The sequence below is a fragment of the Blennius ocellaris genome (genome assembly GCF_963422515.1).
Source record: "Blennius ocellaris genome assembly, chromosome: 19".
Lineage (NCBI taxonomy): Eukaryota > Metazoa > Chordata > Actinopteri > Blenniiformes > Blenniidae > Blennius > Blennius ocellaris.
This window is the reverse complement of record NC_137668.1, coordinates 3,861,106-3,881,896: the sequence shown is the minus strand read 5'-3', so window position 1 is coordinate 3,881,896 and position 20,791 is coordinate 3,861,106.

The window sequence follows — 20,791 nt, the reverse complement described above, 5'->3', positions numbered from 1 at the left end:
CCCACAAAACCCAAGCAGCCATCTCTTTATAGGATGCAGGTATCAGAACCAACGTGCTCCGAGGGACACGAGCTGAATCCATCCTCAAAGAGAACATAATTCAACATAGAGGCGGGACTGTGGCCTTAAATTTGGAGAGAGAGGCTGGGGAAGGATGGGAGAGAGAGTGAGGAGCAGAAAAGAGGAGGTATATATGGGGGAGGGGGTGTGTGTGCTAGCAACTCCTCGAGTGGAGCAGAACTCTGGAGGTTTGAATGATTGTCGTGGCACCAACGTTGCCGCAGTCATATTAAACAACAGCTTGTCTGCAGAAATAAGCTGCAGGGCTATTGGTTTACTCTTCATCTCCCCACGCTACCCCAGTGTGTGTGTGTGTGTGTGTGTGTGTGTGTGTGTGTGTGTGTGTGTGTGTGTGTGTGTGTGTGTGTACTCTCTCCAAACACACACAGTGACTCCCTGGTGCCCGACTATTGATTTAGAAATGACCGTGTTGCTCGCTCACACCATCTGCTTCACTAAACGACAGAGAGAGAGAGAGAGAGAGAGAGAGAGAGAGAGAGAGAGAGAGAGAGAGAGAGAGAGAGAGAGAGAGAGAGAGAGAGAGAGAGAGGAGAAACACTCTTTCTCGTCTCACTGACACACAAGGTAAACATTAAAGAAATGCTTGCAAACTAAGGGACAAAGAGGATGAGCGATGAATGAGTGGTGTTTTGTCTCTGCTCTGATCGGGAGGTTCTGGCTTGTAAAACAAGAAAACAGCAGGATGACTGGATGAACATCTCCTGACTGTTCTGTCAAACTACAGCTGGATGGATGGAAAGCTGCAGTCTCAACTTGGAGTAATTCTCCTTATTCCATCACACATGGATCAGCTGGGATTGTTTGTTTTCTTGCCATCTATCTTGTTGTATTTTATTTTGAAGAAACATGTGACAAAAAAGAAAATAAACTAGAAAGTTTGCATTTCCAGAAGAAAATGCAAGCGTGACTGCTGGAGCTGAAAAAAGTAAATTGGGACGTTAACTCTGGTGATGTCACATGTGACGTCAACCGTTGCTAAGCAACAGCAGAATAGGGGTGAGGCTGTAATAAAGGTGAATATTTAAAAAAGTTTAAAAAATACTAAAAAGCTTGAACACAGCTGAGCTGGATTGTCTTGATTTTGTTTTTATGTTTGTTTTAGTGTAGGAAGAGATAAGAGCCAAAGAAATGAGGCCTAATTCACACATTTAAGAAGACATTAATATTTACATTAAAAACTGTTTTTTATGACAAACTGTTAATTGATTGATGGATTTGAGGATCATCAAAGCCTAAACAGAATCTTCCATCCGTCTGGTCTGGACCATTCTTGTTCCATCTGGACTGGTCTGGTTCCACCTGATCTGGAGATATAAAACATTTGAATTCTTTGAAATTAAGAAAACATTTTTGAATAAAATTGCTTTGGAAACAAAAAATGCCAAACATTCATAAAGTGTCATGAGAACAATTTAGATCTATTTTATTACATTTAATTATTGTCTTTTTCAGAGATTTTTCTCTCTTTATCATTAGAATTCACAAGAAAACAATAAAAGCATCATAAAAGCAGAAATTAAGATCAGAGATGCTCCAACAGAAAATGGAAACTGTAATTAAAGCTCCTTACTAGGAGATTCTCTTATTGAGACTCAATCTAAAGTCACAGTTACTCCATGTTTGATTTAAGTGGAACTCCTGGTTGACTTTGTGGGTTCAGCCACTTGTGAATCCTGCTTCCTGGTCCCAGTCCCAGTCCCGGTCCCGGTCCTGGTCCGGTGTGAACTGGACCTGTAGCAGGACTTTCTCCAGAGCAGACGATGTGAAATACGTGTGCAGGCAGACAACGTGGTTTGCGGCTCTCATCTTGTTCTTCATGTTCTCCGGGAGCTCACGATGACCCCCGGTGGCTGCTTGAAAGGTGATTAGTTCACAATTCCACTCTGGTAGCAAAGACACTGTGAGAAGATTTGCAGTGGTTCTTGGTCATCAGCAGTTGATTCTCTGGGCGCTAGGAAACGCCGGCTCCACAGTCCTGCAGGTAAAAGGAGACAAACAGGTGACTTCCAGGGCTTCATCACTCTTTGATCCACAGATGCCATTAAAAATATCTAACTACCAACCCATTGCTGAAGTCTGAAACAATGAGATGTTACCAGTTAAGATCAATGAACCCAGAGGGTAGCAAAAAATTCCCTTTATTCATAAGATAAGAATATAGACAGATAAAATCATGGGCTGCAAAATTAAGTGTGTTTTTGATGGTTGTTTAATCTTTCATTATTTGTTCCTATTTGTATTTCTTCTCCCAAAATCTATCGTCATGACGACCAAAACGCCCAGCACGCAGTCTGAAAACCTGTGAATGAGTTTTGCTTTTCACTTCAGCTTTGGAGCCTCTTGTAGCTCCGTCACCTTCTCTTTCAAACAGCTTCATCGTGAGTCTGTTCTCACAGCTTCACTGGTTAAATGAAGATGAAATGAAAATAAATGGTCCGGCCTGTGGACCCAGACAGCTCAGAACAATGAGGTGAAACACATCAGGATGCCCAGCTGTCAATCAGAAACGACAGTTTCTGTGTTTCACAGCAAGTGTCGGGGCTGGATCTTGTCCTCCAACACCGAGAGATTAAAAGACGAATGCAAAAAGAAAAAAAAGGAGCTGCCAAAGTGGTAAAACAGCCTCATAAAAGGAAGAGAGGGAGAGTTACAGGCATGTCTGCGCTTAAGCGCCTCCTTCTTATAAAGCCTGACTTCTCTGTTGTTGCGCGGTTGTTTTAAGAGCTCCCTGCAGACGGCCCGGGCGGCTGCACAGCGCAGCGCCGGCCACAATCCTGCTGCACAGCGGAAGATGGCTGGATTCATGCTGCCGCCCCCGAGGGCTGTATTAGAGGCAACACATCTGGTACTGTGCGTGTGTGTGTGTGTGTGTGTGTGTGTGAGGGAGTATCAATAGAGACACTCCAAACAGGTTGGCAGAGGGTCTTTAATCGCCTCCGACAGGCCGTGTTGAATATTACATGCATCCCTCGTTGTCGGCTGTTAAAAACTGAAGGTGTGCAGGATGTAATATTCATCGAGCCGCGGCTGCTCAGGATCAGCTGCACACGCCGCCGCCGCGCCGCGCCGCGCCCCGCCTCGGCTTCTCCTGCATCCACCGTCACGATGAACCAACAATAAGCTGGCGTGATGAAAGATGCACTGAAGGTATGAGGCGCCGCGGCGCATGCTAATGGTCCCTGACGAGCACGCCAGTCCAGACCTACTGCACAGGAAGTGCCGCTGCTTTTTCTGTAAAAGGAGCAATATTTCATGTGGGAATAATTTGAGAGAGGAGGTAGAGTGATGAAAGTCCCATTTATAACCTCCACTTTTAATTATGCAGGTTGTATTATTAGAATCTGCTTCTGTGACTTTTTGTGAACCCGATGTGCAAACGGCAGTGGAGTGGATTTTCACCCTTTCTGATTATTACCTTTTCCGTTAATCACTGGAACAAAATGCATTCTCACGTCTGTTCATGTCAGTGTGTACTGACGGTTCTCTGGTCCATCATCAGCTTTTAATGTCTCTGAATGTAAAACCTCCAGAGATGCAAAATGAAACGAGAGTTTGTTCGGCATGTAACTCTGAACAGTGCAACATGCGAGATGCTACATGCTCAATGCTAAACACGATTAAAGTCTGACTGACACTGCTGGAAGTGAACCAGAGCGAGGTTGTGCTCCTGTAAAACATGTTGCACTTGCACAGATCTTAAAACGTTATTGTTAAACGTAATGGATGATTTGGCTCTCATGCTACACTTTAAAATGTATTTTGTTATTTTTAATGCTTGATTTTACATTATCATCTTGATTCTAGTTTTAAAATCTTTACTTCAAGATGTCTTATCAAAAAAAGTTACTTACTGCATGTACAGATAATTTCATCAGTTTTATGGTGACTTTTTCTATTATTCTGTCTTTATTTCTTACAGTTGTGCCAAATGGGAGCAAGTGAAAGAACCCTTAGCCATTTGCTTATGGAGTACACAGTTTAAAATGAATTTTTTCTTTATAATGTCAAAAATTAAGATGAAAAATCTCAGCGTGAAAAATAATTTTTGGTGTATGCATTTGGCTTTACGGCATTTAGCAAGTACTCACACCAGTACTCGGTATCAGCAATTAGCTAAAGGTATTACAATGTATATTCATACAATATATATATATATATATACAATACAACAAACGCTCTCACACCAACGCACCACAGCAGGAGCCTTGGAAATGTACCAATCAGCAGCTTGACGGTCTAACTTCTAATATTCAGGTTTCTACAACAAACCCCACAAAGTAAACGTTGTGGATTTCGTTAGAGGAGCCGATTCAGACTGAAGCAGCAACCGACACCGTTTCTAACACCGGAATTAAAGAGAGAGAAATTAGTCTTGAAGTTCAGCAGGAGGTTAAATGATTGGATGTGTTTTCATGCTGCAGCTAATTTTGTACAACACACACACACAGACACACACACACACACACACACACACCACATCCTGGTACCAAACCAAGGTTGTCTCTGCGAGGTGGGAGTTTATATCACAATGGAGTACAAATGTAGATCTGAACAACAACGATTTCCTCTTTCAAGTGTTATAGTGACAATCCCGGGAATTAAATGAATAATTCTGATATCACAGATTCATTTTTGTGGTTGGAGCTGCTGAGGATTTAAATCATTCACACACGCACACGCGCACACACACACACACACACACACACACACACACCCACACACGGCGTGATGGTTTACATACCTGTGAGTGTCTTCATTTGCACAAACGTTTTCTTTTTTAATTTCATGTTGTTTGCCGTGTTTTTATTGGAGATGTACAAATTCACACTATGTCAGCTTCACATCTGCGCTAATGAAGACAACCTGGACACACACACACACACACACACACACACACACACACACACACACACACACACACACACACACACACATGCGCGGAGCAAGCTACACAAAAATAGAAATGTGGTTATGGTTATGATCGTCATGGAAACCAGCTGACTGCGCGCATGAAGCAGTCCATCTTCTTCTCTCTCGGAGAATCATCCTAAAGTAAAGGTATTACTGTGTTGGACTGCTTCCAGGAGACCCCTCCCCCCCCCCCCCCCCCCCCCCCCACACACACACACACACACACACTACACTGAGTGTAAAGTCACAGCGCCCTCTGCTGACAGTGTCCCTGCAGCTACTACAGACTCACATGAATCATCTTTCATGCGGCTGCTGTTGGATCATGGCAGCAACTCCAGCTTAAAAGACATAATGAATCACTTATTAATTTTCCAGACACTTCATATGTGGAAATACAGTCTGTTGACTCTGAAGGGAGAAACATGGAGATCCAGACATGCATGGAGCTCAAGTTGTAACAGGCTGTCCATTCACATAAGGGGACAGCAGCATGGTGGCGCTTCATGCATCATCCTGCAGCTCTCTGCAGCCTCTTGCAGCTCTGTTCAGCCTCCTGAAGCTCAGCGCGGCTTCCTGCAGCCTCTTGCAGCCTCTTGCAGCCTCTTGCAGCCTATGTTCAGCCTCCTGCAGCTCAGCGCGGCTTCCTGCAGCCTCTTGCAGCCTCTTGCAGCTCTGTTCAGCCTCCTGCAGCTCATCCATTCATCTCACATGAGAAGGAGGAAAAAGGTTGCGATGTGAAACTGCTGATCTCCTGGAATTTCTCTCCTCAGACCTTTACAGTTTGCCAAGAATGGTGAAAAACAAAAGGAGTCCAGTGAGAAGCACGACTGCAGATGAAAACATCTTGATTAAAAAAGCAGGAAATACCAAAGCTGGGATCTATGGAGGATCCTGGAGAAATATCTATAATTATTACCCTTTTATGGCGTTTGGCACTGGACAGTTCAGACACGACTACTCCTATTAATAAAACGACAAGCAAACACATTTTCATTATGAGGCTGCACAAATGGAACCATCAATGTTTCCACAGCCCTGAGGGTGGCTTCACAGCGTCGCCATCACTGACCAGCAGTGAAGCAGCAAACAGGAGAACAAATATGTCTTTTTAAGTAGCACTAATAGTTTCAACGTTTTAATGCATCTGAAGAAAGGCGTGTAGCACATTGTTTTTTATTGATGATCTTCTATTAACACTATTTCATGCTGACTGAAATCCTGAACATGAAATCGTTCTTCAAGAGCCAAAAAAGCACCTTGAACAACAATATGACTGTATTTAATGCATTTAATGTTTTGACAGAATTAATTGATAATTAGTGCTGATAAGTCATTTCCAACCAGATTAATCGCAGGGTTAATATGAATTAATGTCAATTAATCATGATCAAATATTCATTTTCAAATGATGTCAATCAAGTTTTGTTTTGCACGAGCAAACACTGAAGAAAGAATGGAAAAGCGCAGTGTTCTTATTCACAGTCTTCACCTTAATGTGAGATTTTAATCTGGAAGTGAAAAGAAAACTCCTTCCTGCAGAGTGTGTATCACACTTTATGTTGGTCCACTGCTCCATCTTGGGGTTTTTTTTTATTTAAATTTCCCTTTCAAGCAAACCACCATGCTGTCAATCTTCTTCCGTATGGAGCTGGTTCCGTCACGACCAGATCAAGCGCCTGCCTGGGCAGCAGCACACGGACATACTGGCAGCAGCGCGTTACCACAGAGCCTCAGCGATTTTGAGTCATTTGCATTAAAATGGTTTATCAGATTAATCATGATGCCAGATTATTGAACAGGTTAATTTGACAGCAGTGATGAAAGTTGAAGTAAAGACATAATGTACTGCAGGTAGTCAAGGTTCATGTTGATTGATTGCTGGTTGATTTCATTCTCAAAAGGATGTTGGGGAGGGTTTCACATACGCAAGCTTGTGAGAATAAAGCCTGCTCTCTGCTGAGCTCCTGAGTTTTTGTTCATCTTCTCGTCTCCACTTTGATTCTGTGAGAAGCGTGGTTCATGTGGTCATCTCCCCCAGACCAGGACTCTGGACACATACAACCTGGTCTGATCAGACTCTGGATCCATGTTCCTTCAAATGAAAGACTGCAGACGCTCTCCTAACTCTGATCTGTTAGAGCAGACCACAGACTCACCAACATCTTCACAATCAAAGCAATGATCATTTCTAGAAGGCGTAGTTCTTGTTTTCTCCCAAGAGGATCTAGACAAGATGTTCTCACACGACGAAATGATCATGGTTGGGTTCTGCATTGTTTTCCATGAAATCCTCCAACACGAAACACGTGACGTCTTCGGAGTTTCAAATCTGAAGTTCAAAGTGACGTTTCTCGACAGATTGTCAATTGCCTGTGAATCTTTAAAATGACCTCCGCCCTGTTTACTGTTCCATAAACACAAGTTTGGCTGCACAGCTTGAGTCTGACATGACTAACTTTGATGTGCTTGTGTGGAAGCTGTGATTATGTTCTCAGCAGGTTTAACACACTGACACTGCTGCAGCTACACACTGAAGGCATCAGAAGTCATCCTAAGTGGATTTGTATCTGAAGTAGTGCAAAGCTCATGTTGTTGTGACATCATGAAATTAACACAAAAGTAAAGTGTAGTTGATGTTTAAAGGTGCTGTATGGAAAATGTCTGTAATGTCTTTTATTGTTGCATTTTCTGTTGCTGCCTCTTGTTTCTGGTTGACTGAATAAACTATTACTAGTACTTACGACTTCTACTACTACTAAAAGTTTGTTGTTATGCATTAGGCATCAGTACAGAGTCACTTCAGGTGGATTACCTGGTTTTTAGCTGGTTCCAGCATTTGTTGTGTTGTGTTTTCTGACTGGATGCTGGTCATCCAATGAAAAACATGTCAATGTTAGTTTCTTTCTTCAGGTTACAGCTCGCAAATGACTCCTGATTTAGTGTCACTCAAAGGTTTTACCATGTATTCCATTGGGGGAAACAGTTTTGTGGTTGATCTCTGTGACGTACCAACATGACAACAACCAACAGCCTGAACACACTGAAGACTTTACCTGGAAGTATAACATGTCATACTGAGTTTCAATAAATTATAATTCTTAAGCATTTTCACTGTTTTCATTCAAAACAGTCCTTGATATCAGAGCGACGCTCCAATCAGAGCTGCCGTTGTGGTTCCTGTGTAGAACCCTGCTCTCCTGCTCTCTGTCAGGAATGATGCTCACTGTGACCTGGAACCTTTAGAGCTAAATATTATCATGTTCATTCAAATAATATTCATTTGATATACGTTGTGTTGTCTTGTGCTGTTTTGATTTGTTGTCTTGTTCTTTCACACAATGTTGAGTTCAAATGTCTGGAAGGTTTTGAAGCCAACAATGAATCATTCTAATGACTAATATAATAAATATAAATATAACATAATGTCAGTGTGACTAATTAAAAACCCTCATAGGGTCTTGATGTGTTTGAATATTGAAATATGTGTGTTTGTATGTTTGAATAAGAGCAGAGCACTAATGTGTCTTCCAGACTGGACGTCCCTCCACCAGGTGGAGACGACAGAGGAAGACAGTCTGGTTTCAGTCTCTGCTGGTCAAATCACTCATGTGTCTTCCAGACTGGACGTCCCTCCACCAGGTGGAGACGACAGAGGAAGACAGTCTGGTTTCAGTCTCTGCTGGTCAAATCACTCATGTGTCTTCCAGACTGGACGTCCCTCCACCAGGTGGAGACGACAGAGGAAGACAGTCTGGTTTCAGTCTCTGCTGGTCAAATCACTCATGTGTCTTCCAGACTGGACGTCCCTCCACCAGGTGGAGACGACAGAGGAAGACAGTCTGGTTTCAGTCTCTGCTGGTCAAATACTATTGATGCAGCGTTGAAACATAATTTTCTGTCTTTTCCAGAGGAAACGTGTGAATCAAGGATTGTTGGTGACTGAAGACGTGACGCAAAGTTCAGGAGAACCTGGAGGAACAGGTCCTTCAGTACTGGACATGGAGGAACAGGCCCTTCAGTACTGGACATGGAGGAACAGGAACAGATCCTTCAGTACTGGACATGGAGTAACAGGCCCTTCAGTACTGGACATGGAGGAAGAGGGTCTTCAGTACTGGACATGGAGGAACAGGACCTTCAGTACTGGACATGGAGGAACAGGGTCTTCAGTACTGGACATGGAGGAACAGGACCTTCAGTACTGGACATGGAGGAACAGGACCTTCAGTACTGGACATGGAGGAACAGGCCCTTCAGTACTGGACATGGAGGAACAGGGTGTTCAGTACTGGACATGGAGGAACAGACCCTTCAGCACTGGACATGGAGGAACAGGCCCTTCAGTACTGGACATGGAGGAACAGGGTCTTCAGTACTGGACATGGAGGAACAGGAACAGGACCTTCAGTACTGGACATGGAGGAACAGGACCTTCAGTACTGGACATGGAGGAACAGGCCCTTCAGTACTGGACATGGAGGAACAGGCCCTTCAGTACTGGACATGGAGGAACAGGTCCTTCAGTACTGGACATGGAGGAGCAGGGTCTTCAGTACTGGACATGGAGGAACAGGAACAGATCCTTCAGTACTGGACATGGAGGAACAGGCCCTTCAGTACTGGACATGGAGGAAGAGGGTCTTCAGTACTGGACATGGAGGAACAGGACCTTCAGTACTGGACATGGAGGAACAGGGTCTTCAGTACTGGACATGGAGGAACAGGACCTTCAGTACTGGACATGGAGGAACAGGACCTTCAGTACTGGACATGGAGGAACAGGGTCTTCAGTACTGGACATGGAGGAACAGACCCTTCAGTACTGGACATGGAGGAACAGGAACAGGCCCTTCAGCACTGGACATGGAGGAACAGGCCCTTCAGTACTGGACATGGAGGAACAGGGTCTTCAGTACTGGACATGGAGGAACAGGAACAGGACCTTCAGTACTGGACATGGAGGAACAGGACCTTCAGTACTGGACATGGAGGAACAGGCCCTTCAGTACTGGACATGGAGGAACAGGTCCTTCAGTACTGGACATGGAGGAGCAGGGTCTTCAGTACTGGACATGGAGGAACAGGTCCTTCAGTACTGGACATGGAGGAACAGGGTCTTCAGTACTGGACATGGAGGAACAGGAACAGGGTCTTCAGTACTGGACATGGAGGAACAGGTCCTTCAGTACTGGACATGGAGGAACAGGGTCTTCAGTACTGGACATGGAGGAACAGGTCCTTCAGTACTGGACATGGAGGAACAAGAACCGGACCTTCAGTACTGGACATGGAGGAACAGGACCTTCAGTACTGGACATGGAGGAACAGGGTCTTCAGTACTGGACATGGAGGAACAGGGTCTTCAGTACTGGACATGGAGGAACAGGCCCTTCAGTACTGGACATGGAGGAACAGGACCTTCAGTACTGGACATGGAGGAACAGGGTCTTCAGTACTGGACATGGAGGAACAGGAACAGGGTCTTCAGTACTGGACATGGAGGAACAGGTCCTTCAGTACTGGACATGGAGGAACAAGAACAGGACCTTCAGTACTGGACATGGAGGAACAGGGTCTTCAGTACTGGACATGGAGGAACAAGAACAGGACCTTCAGTACTGGACATGGAGGAACAGGGTCTTCAGTACTGGACATGGAGGAACAGGGTCTTCAGTACTGGACATGGAGGAACAGGGTCTTCAGTACTGGACATAGAGGAACAGGCCCTTCAGTACTGGACATGGAGGAACAGGGTCTTCAGTACTGGACATAGAGGAACAGGCCCTTCAGTACTGGACATGGAGGAACAGGGTCTTCAGTACTGGACATGGAGGAACAGGGTCTTCAGTACTGGACATGGAGGAACAGGATCTTCAGTACTGGACATGGAGGAACAGGGTCTTCAGTACTGGACATGGAGGAACAGGGTCTTCAGTACTGGACATGGAGGAACAGGAACAGGCCCTTCAGTACTGGACATGGAGGAACAGGGTCTTCAGTACTGGACATGGAGGAACAGGTCCTTCAGTACTGGACATGGAGGAACAGGGTCTTCAGTACTGGACATGGAGAAACAGGACCTTCAGTACTGGACATGGAGGAACAGGGTCTTCAGTACTGGACATGGAGGAACAGGGTCTTCAGTACTGGACATGGAGGAACAGGAACAGGTCGAGGTTGGTCTGCAGTACAAAGTCTCATGTAAAGATTTAATCCTGGACGAGTCAGAAAATGAATCACTTTTTGAACCATTTAAATTTGTTTTCTATAATATTGGAGAAGTGAACATTTTGTAAAGAAATCGTTGACAAAACATTATGAAGGATATTTCGAATGTCACACATGACTGAATAAAGAACAATAAAATAGTTTAGACTTTGTGTGTTTTCTCCTTTGTCTGGCTGCTTTATGGAGTACTTCATATTTCACTTCAACTGTACTGTGGACGTCTCAGAGTGAAGGTAGTATATTTATTGACATCCCTCCAGGTGTAAATCTCTGATCCAGCAGAACAAGAACCAAAACAGCACAATAATTAATGAATAATGGCCACGAACAGAATAAGACAAAAGAAAAGATACAATGGAAAATGGAGTAATAGACATTAAAGTAATAGTGTATACAGTTTAAATGATAACAGTGAAAGTACATCATATGTATCTCATGGTAGAAAACTTTACAACAATAGTTATGACATGTTGGCTTATAAAATAAGTCATTTTAAGAAAAAGAGCATTTTTAACTGACTGGCCTCAAGCTGATTTATAATATAAACATACTTGAGTCATATATATCATAAGGTATCTTAATAAAATCAGTACCTCTCTCACATTTTTACCAACATTTATATCTGTCAATGTGACACTGAAGAAATGTGTCGTCTCTTCAGGGTCCCATCAAAAGATTAATTAAATATATACAGTGTGAGGAGTGTACTCACTGTTGTGATATAGTGTACATATCACCCACCTTTATACAATAAAAACAAACATTCTAGTATTTATGGAGGGGGTGAGATTTGATAAGTTATATTTCTTTCTTTGGTGAGATATATTTTGATTATTACTGTTTATGTTATGTTTATTAATATAACTATTTATTTGATTGTGTGCATTTTTTAAATAAACAATGTAATTTATAAAAGATTAAACTCTAAAATGCCAGAGTATAGACCTATGATTTTTCACATCGTAATAATAAACTGTTCAAGTCACGAGCTCTGATGCATTTTTCTCATATCAAAAATACTGCATGAAGATATTATGACTGATTGTTAGACCAGCCTAGGAGCTGCTGAGCAACATAAAATTGCGACACACACAAATACGGCCACAGTCGTAACAATTCGTACAATCATTTGTGGACCTAAATGATCCTATATTATACATTCAGAAATAGTAATAATTTATTGGCATAAATACTCAGGCTGCACATGCTATAGAGATAAAAAGGCAAAAACAATATATACTGTACTACATTCAAGAAAGTAGCTTTTAATGTTGCATTATTGACTAATTAACGCATCCTGAATTTTCCACGAGCATTTTGGCATTTCATTCTGTCCCATTTTATTTTGAATTGTCGCATTATAATTTGAATGAGCACTTCCTGTCTGACGGTGGAGGAGCCTGAGAGTGGAGGTTCTGCAGAACTCTTTTTTTTGTTTGTTTGTCCTTTACCGGAGCAGCATGTGCAGCATCTCTGGGCACAGCACCGTGACTACAGAGCAGCACAATACTGAGTGGAATATTATTAAGGCAGTTTCACTTTAAAAAGTTTCCTGATGGCTGACTGAGAAAATTAAAGTCAATAGCTTTACTTTGCAAATTGAACGACCACAGAAGTAATTCTGCAGCAAAACAGCAGGTTGCATTGTTGGCTGACCAGGAGCCACCAAACTGCTAAAGCTGGAGGAAAGACTGGTAAAAGATCAATTTATCCTCTTTCTCTCTTTACTTGGCTCTCCTTGATACGGTGTGCGTGTGTGTGTGTGTGTGTGTGTGTGTGTGTGTGTGTGTGTGTGTGTGTGTGTGTGTGTGTGTGTGCGTGTGTGTGTGTGTGTGTGTGTGTGCATATATTACAGTATATTATTGCCACACTGTTCATGTATTAAATTCACAACTTTATTTCTAGAAATATTCAAATTGTCAAAGTGGTGGACCTGCACTTTATCTAAACCCAGACTTATGTTAGATGTTTATTAATTCATCTATTTATGTTTTAATTATTTTGCTATTCTTCGAGAGAAACTGTTTCATGCAAAGCTAAAAGAATGTTATAAAAATGGTCTTTTAATGTAAATATAGACTGTTGTTCAGTCGACATTAGATCTATGGTTTTCTCTCAATACATATCCATTACAAGCTTCAGTCTTCAGTAGAAAAACAGTGCAATTAAAAAGCAATTAAAAGCAATTAATTAAAACAAATTTTACAATGAATTAGTTAACTTTTTTTAATCGTTTGACAGCACTATGTTTTACATGATTGGTGCCTGGTTCCGGCTGCAGCTTGTCCTCTCACTCCAGGTCTGACCTTTTGCGATATCGATTTTCAGCCATAATTTAATGGGTGTAATTAGCCCATTTGTTGTCCTGGCGAGGTTCAGTCATACTGACTGACTGACTGCTGCGAGGTGTCGGATGGTGTTTGCTTCCTCTTTACTTCAGTCAGACGCCAAAACGAAGAGGTTGCCTTGAATTTCCTTTAAGCTGTAATCTGTAAGAGTGATGAGTGGAAGGAGGAAATCCAGCCCACCGCAGAGCCGAATCACACCCGCGGATAAACAGCGTGTTGTGTACACACCTGGTAGTGACAGTATGTCCTGCTTTACGTTAGCGTCTGGTCAGTAATCAGGCCCAGATGAGCGAGCTGTTAATTAAATGTAATCACACTGAATCCTTACAGCCTCCACAGCCACCTCTTATCCGGCAGGGTTGTCAAACAACACCAGACGCGAGGCTAAACCCTGAGCGCCGTCACACAGGCGGCACACGCACACTTCATTCTGAGCCACGTTTCACATTTCACACTTTCCAGCAGATGCTCGCTTATCCAGGCAGCTTACTTTAAAGAGATTGGAAATTTTATTGCAAATGCCTGCCGAGGAGGAATCACAGACGAGGATTTGAAGTTGGGCTAAGACAACACGAGCTGAAAGCGAGTGTATCATTCATCTTAAGTGAGAACATGGACGCATCCTGCAGTTCCTCCGGAAGACAGACGTGATGGCTGCAGAGACTGTGAGGAACCGGCTGTTCTCAAACAACTTCCAGACTGAAGCTCTTCTGTCTCATCAGTCACACAGAAGCGAGACGTTTATTTTCAAGATCCCATACTATGGAAAATTCCATTTCTCCTGGTTTTCTAACAGTAACATGTGTCCCATAGCCTCATGATGTCAGGGATTAGGCTGAGGCTCTCCCTTTAAGCGTGGGCGGGCCACATGTCTGTTCCACACCTGTAACCAGTGTCTGCTGACCCACCACGAGAGTCAGACCTTCCCCTGGTCCAGAGACCAGCACCCAGAGTCTGATCTCCCATCAACCAGGAAAACCAACCAGTTCCTCCAGGACGGACCAGGGAAACGACGCCTCACAGAACTTCTTTGTGTTTTCCTCAACCAGCAGGAAAACCATCACAGACCTGAGCGACCAGCTCCTCAGTCTGGACAAAAGGAACAACCAGGAGCTGCAAAGAAGGACTCCTGAAACATCAACTTCATCTTCTTCTCCTCAGCCTGCAGAACCAGCAACCACAGTTAGCAGGAGGTGCTACCTACAGGAGAAGACACCAGCTTCCCTCCAGCAGGACAACAACTGAACTCCTTCAAGGAAGTGGGAACAACAACTGGGCTTTACCTGAGATTAGTTAAACCTGATGCTATGATAGAACTGTTTAACTTTATGAAGATGTGTTGGTTCTGTTACAGTGATTGAGTTCTATAGATAATGATATTAGGAGCAGTGATCAACTTGTAAACCAACGTTAGCTCTGCCACAGTCACAGGGTAGTTGCTTTACTAACTAGTTAACTCACAATCCTACACATATCACATCAAAGACAACATCACACAGTACCTGAACACCATCTGACGACTCCTGACGTTTTACAAAACAAGTCTCATTCACATCAAGTCATTCTAGAAATGGTCCTTTAGCAGAGACACACAGGAAGCAGACGCTAAAGACTAGCTTCCATGTTCCATTGTTCTCCAGCACATGGTGGAGATCCAGGACAGACTTCCTGCTCTCTGATAACCTCCATTTGAATGGAGTTTCTTGTGATCCGCCATCTTGTTTTGTAGTTCCATCACACGTCTCACACACGTAGTTCCATCACACGTCTCACACACACACACACACACACACACACACACACACACACACACACACACACACACACACACACACACACACACACACACACACACACACACACACACACACACACACACACACACAGCTGTATATAGGTAGTTAGAATCTGTGTTTTATTTGTTTTCATTGTAAATAAATATAATGTTTGGAATCATACTTGCTGTTTTATTAATGAGCACAAAGGAGAATGAAATGTCGACCTCTTCTGTGTCAAGAACTCCAAAATCCTTCAAGCTTTACTGTTAATTCTGGTAATTGTAATTAATTTAACTATTAATTCAAATTCCTGATTAAGTGTTTAGTATATCTTATGAGACTGATAGAACTGAATTGTCTATCATTTCCTGTTAAGACAGGTGGAGCTCCAAGGTTCTGATACAGGTCAGATTAAATTTCAATAACATTATTAAGAACGATCTTTGATAATTATTCATCATTATCGATAGCCAACCAAAACATAAATAGTGATCCTTATGGGGTAAGAAATCCCTGCAATGACATCGTGGAGGGAAATGACCCCTCCCTCTGGTAGTGATTCTCACTCGAGCCTCCCAGAGGGAGATAAACACTTACAGAGATTATTGGTATGCTGGATGAATTGAGTACAATATAAAAAACTAACAGTTGGCAGGAGTTCGCGTTAGCTAGTTGGTAGCAGCAATAATGACACATACGGCCAAACTAAATAACATTTGGATATTTTTAACTTTCCATCTTCAGAAGCTTTCTTCTCCTTCTGGTTCAGATTCTGGTTCAAACTGGTTGAATGACAGTATTTCTATGAGTCATAGTGTTAAATCCAATGTAAACAGTAGCTCATTGAACCGGTATTTTAGATTAACTGGTTTCTCTGTTAAATGGACACTAAAGGAAGTGTCCTTTAGTGTCCATCTTTGCTGCTCATAACAGCAGATATTAAAATAAGACTCACAAAAAGTAAGACACTGAAACTTCATTTTAACCGACACTCGTCAGGCTGGCTACGGGTTCCCGTCAGCTGTTAACGTCTGTTATCAGCAGCAACAAGTGACGCTAAAGGGACACCAGTTAACAGGGAAAACACTTCATCTGAAACACCATGAAGCTCTGGTCCTGGAGTCGGGGTGGACAGAAACAGACACAGAAACAGAAGCATCCTGTTCTCAGAAGAGCCACTGGAGGGACTTTTAGACTGGACAAAGTTCAGGACCAAGGCTGGATTTGGAGAAATACACTTTGAAGACGATGTTGTTGGACTGATGACACCTGTGTGGAATTGTTGGAAAACTGTAGAATATGGGACTTTTGAAATATTATCATGAGGACGGAGAACCCCAGTGTCTGTATTGAACATGTAGAAACAATAAGACAAAGTCGTCAACACATAATATTATATTTACAGTCGAGATGAAACCATCACACATAAATCATCCTAATGCTGCAATGCCTCACCATGCTGACAACATGTACTTGCAAAAGGACATGAGGGTTGTTTTTTTTTTTTTAAATCTTAAGTGTTGGACCCTTAACATAACGACTTGTTGCTCAGCCTGGAGATTGTTATCTGCTCAACAGTTACTGAGCTTTCTATTGGACTATAATCTTTTGGAACTGTAATGCTACAACTTGATTTTTGACTGAGATCTATAAAAAAAAAAAAAAAAAGTTCTGAGCAGAATTAAAATGGAGCTACCAACATTGAGAAACTATGATCACTTCCGGTCTTTATTTGGCAGATTTACTCTGGACATTGTTAATGTACTGTACTTGAAGCTTCAGAGAGTTTTGGGTGGAAAAATCTAACAGGAGCCTTTTACTTTGAGTAACGCGATAAAGCCTTTGAATTTCACAAATCATGTCTCTTTATCCACAAAGCGTCTTTGTCCCGACAGCATGGGTGAAGCAGTAGAGTGTGGCGGAACGTGACCCCAATCCACTGAAAAATGAGGTTTTAACTCCTCAAACGAGTTAGTGGCATCAGGTTTTCTGCAAACAGGTGACCTTGAGAGCTGACAATTACACACACTGAAAGGGACATTGTTTCTTGGGGGATGACAGTTATTTTTCCATGTCATCTTCAATGATGTAAAACACAAATGATATTTCCTTCACCCCTTCCTGCTGCTACAGACTGACTGAACTTTAAAATTGTGTTTGACCTCTAATGAGCCTGCTCTGCTAACACTGCTATCCAAGTGTGTAAAAGGCACTCACACACACGCACGCACACACACACGCACGCACGCACACACACACACACACACACACACACACACACACAAACACAGAATGAAGAATGTTAGTATCAAATCCAAATTTATTTTCCTATAAAATGAAAAGGGAAAGTTTCAAAAGGCTTTTTTTCTCAGTTAGCAAATAGTTTAGTTAAAAAAAAAAAAAAAGTGAACTCAGATGTGGTTTTTGGATTAAGGTCAAATCATTGACAGTAATTTAAGTCAGAAAGCTGCCAGGAGATAGAACAGTGTAAAACATTTTCTTTTTTAAATAAAATCTTTGCAGGGGTTTTGAATTGAACATCAGCCTCCATCAGTTGCTCAACAGATGTTTAGTAATTATAAGCAAGAAGCTGCCAGCAGCTTTTAGGAGAACAGAATGTAAAGATCATTACGGAAAGCAAATACTAACCCCAGTCTTTATGTTGGGTTTTCCCTCTTTGAGCTTCATATTTGAGAAGCTGCTCGAAGTGTCAATCACACCAGTTGTGGCTTTATGGTTCTTTGGATAAGCCCCACCCCCAAATGCAAGCGAACCAATAGTTTTGAACTACCAACTTCCCAGAAGTGAAGCATTAGAGAACCAGGTGGTGACACTACATCATTTAAGGCACTAAACTGGTGAAACGATGTGCCAGAGGAACAAGCAATACGAACGACAAATATTTAACAAAGCCTCTTGCTCACTGTTTGCAACAGCAACTAAGGTGCAGGGCTTAGACAAAGGTCTATTGGAACAGTGGTCATCTCTCAATTGGAAGATTGTAGGTTTGTAAATCCAAAAGTAATCTAAATATAAAGTAAGCCATGTGGGGGGGCTCTTGGGGCCATCTGTGGCTGTGGCATCGTGGCTTGGTTAGCAGCTCTGCGGTTTGGGGTGTGTGGCGTCTATGCTGGGGAGGTTGACCTGGGAGGTGCTGTATGTGTGCGTGGGCGTGTTCTGCATATAAGTATGCCTTGTGTCAGTGTGTGTGGGTGTGCGGGGGGGGTGTTCTCTAACTGCTGGCTTCCAGCTGGGCCCTGTGGGTCTTAGATTCTGCTCTCTGGCTGTTGGGGGGGGGCTGCATTCTGCTGATCACAGAATCCTGGCTCCACTCATCGATTCCAGACTCCGTTAGTGAGCTAACAGGCTACACGGTACAGTGCCACAACAGGACCAGCGACTCCGAGAAAAGCAGAGGTGGGGGACTGTGTTTGTACGTGAACAACAACTGGTGTACAAACACAGTGACTGTGGACAGTCACTGCTCTCCTGACTTGGAATACGTGGCTGGAAAATGCAGACCCATTTATCTCCCCAGAGACTTTACCACTGTCCTTATTACCATTGGTTACATAGCACCAGATGCTAACACTAGCCACCAGACTGCTACAGCGCGGTGTTAGCACCCAGCAGACCAGGCACCCTGACGCTGTGCGCATCGTCGTGGGGGACTTTAACCATGTGGAGTTAAAACCAGGGCTCCCCAAATTCCACCAACACGTGAAGTGTGCCACCAGAGGAGCCAACACATCGGACAAAGTCTTCACAAACATTAAGCTACAGGGCTAAGCCATTACCGCGCCCGGGCCAGTCTGACCACGTATCACTCTTCCTGATCCCAGCATACACCCCACTCAGGAAAACGCCCTCCACCACCACGAAGACAGTAAAAACCTGGGCAGAGGGAGCCTCCCAGCAGCTACAGGATTGTTTCAGGAGGACCGACTGGGGTATTTTTGAACACCCAGGCCTGGAGATGTTCAGTGACAGTGTGCTGAGCTACATTAAACACTGCACAGACACTGTTACAGTTGAGAAACACATCCGGGTCTGCCCCAATCAGAAACCCAGGATGACCAGTGAGGTCCAGAAGCTGCTGAAGGAGAGAAACACAGCCTTCAAGTCCAGTGATGTTGTCCTCTCCAGCACAGCCCACGCCAACCTGAAAGAGAGGCCAAGTTGGACTATAAAAGGAGGATTGAGGACCACCTGGAGAGCAACAACAGGCAGGTGTGGTTGGGCATCCAGCACATCACTAACTAACTCCAGGACCAACCTGGGTCCTGTGGTCGGTGATGCATCACTGACAGAGAAGCTTAACCATTACATTGCCCTGTTCAAGGTGGTAAAGCCAGAGGCTTCCGGACCTCACCCAGGAAACGACAACTCCACCTTCAGGGTGGAGGAGCATGAGGTGAGGTGCACAGTGCCGTCCATAAACCCACGGAAAGCAGCCGGACCTGCTGGCATCTCAGGACGTGTGCTGAAGGACTGGATCACCTGGCTGGGGTCCTCACCAGGATTTTTAACCAGTGCCTTTCCTAGTCCATCGTCCCAACCTGCCTTAAATCCTACATTATAGTCCCGCTCCCCAAAAAACAGATTATTGACAGTCAGTAGCCAGTAGCATTGACCCCTGTGGTAATGAAGTGCTTCGAGAAGCTAATCAGGAACCACAAAAAGAATCCAAGATGGCGCCTCTGTGTTGGGCTGGCCGTCTCCCTCTGCTAAGTGTGTTGCTGTTATGTCTGCTGTCTGCCTTATGGAGTGTGTCATCACTGCAGGTGTATGATCGCCTGACACTTCTTAATATTCACGAGTCTCTGGAAAAACTGACAATCCGCGGCTCTGATAATTATTCAAAAACGCCTCCGCCTTTCCTGGCGTCCATACCACCACATCTACGGCGTCTCTCCTGCTGGATACCCTGCAACAGTCGCCGCAGAAGACGCGGAAAACGAGGAGGAATTCTCAACAGGCTGAAATCCTCCCTGGCTTCTTCCCGTCCCGAGCCCTTTTGCCGACGAGCTGGATCCTCCACGGATTATCGGGGCTACGATCTGCGGAGTTCCGTGGAGTACAGACACAGGTTCTCGGGGACGCCGGGGAGCTGCTCCCGTGTTGTCGGCCTGTACGGACCTCCCGGCGGGGCGGTGTGCCGGGGAATCTCCGCTCGCTCGCCCGCTTCTCTCTCCAGACTGACCGATGCTCAACTCATATGGCGCTGATTAATTCCAGATAAGTCATTTATTTTGAATGACTTTTTTACTACACATGACCTGGATTTCCTCCTGCTGACAGAGACCTGGTTGAAACCAGGTGATGACAGCGCCTTCTCCGAGCTCCGCCCCCCCGGCTGTTCCTTCTTCAGCATCCCGCGAGCTGCTGGTCGTGGCGGCGGTCTTGCTGCAATATTTAAGGAGAGCTTCAGATGCCGAACGA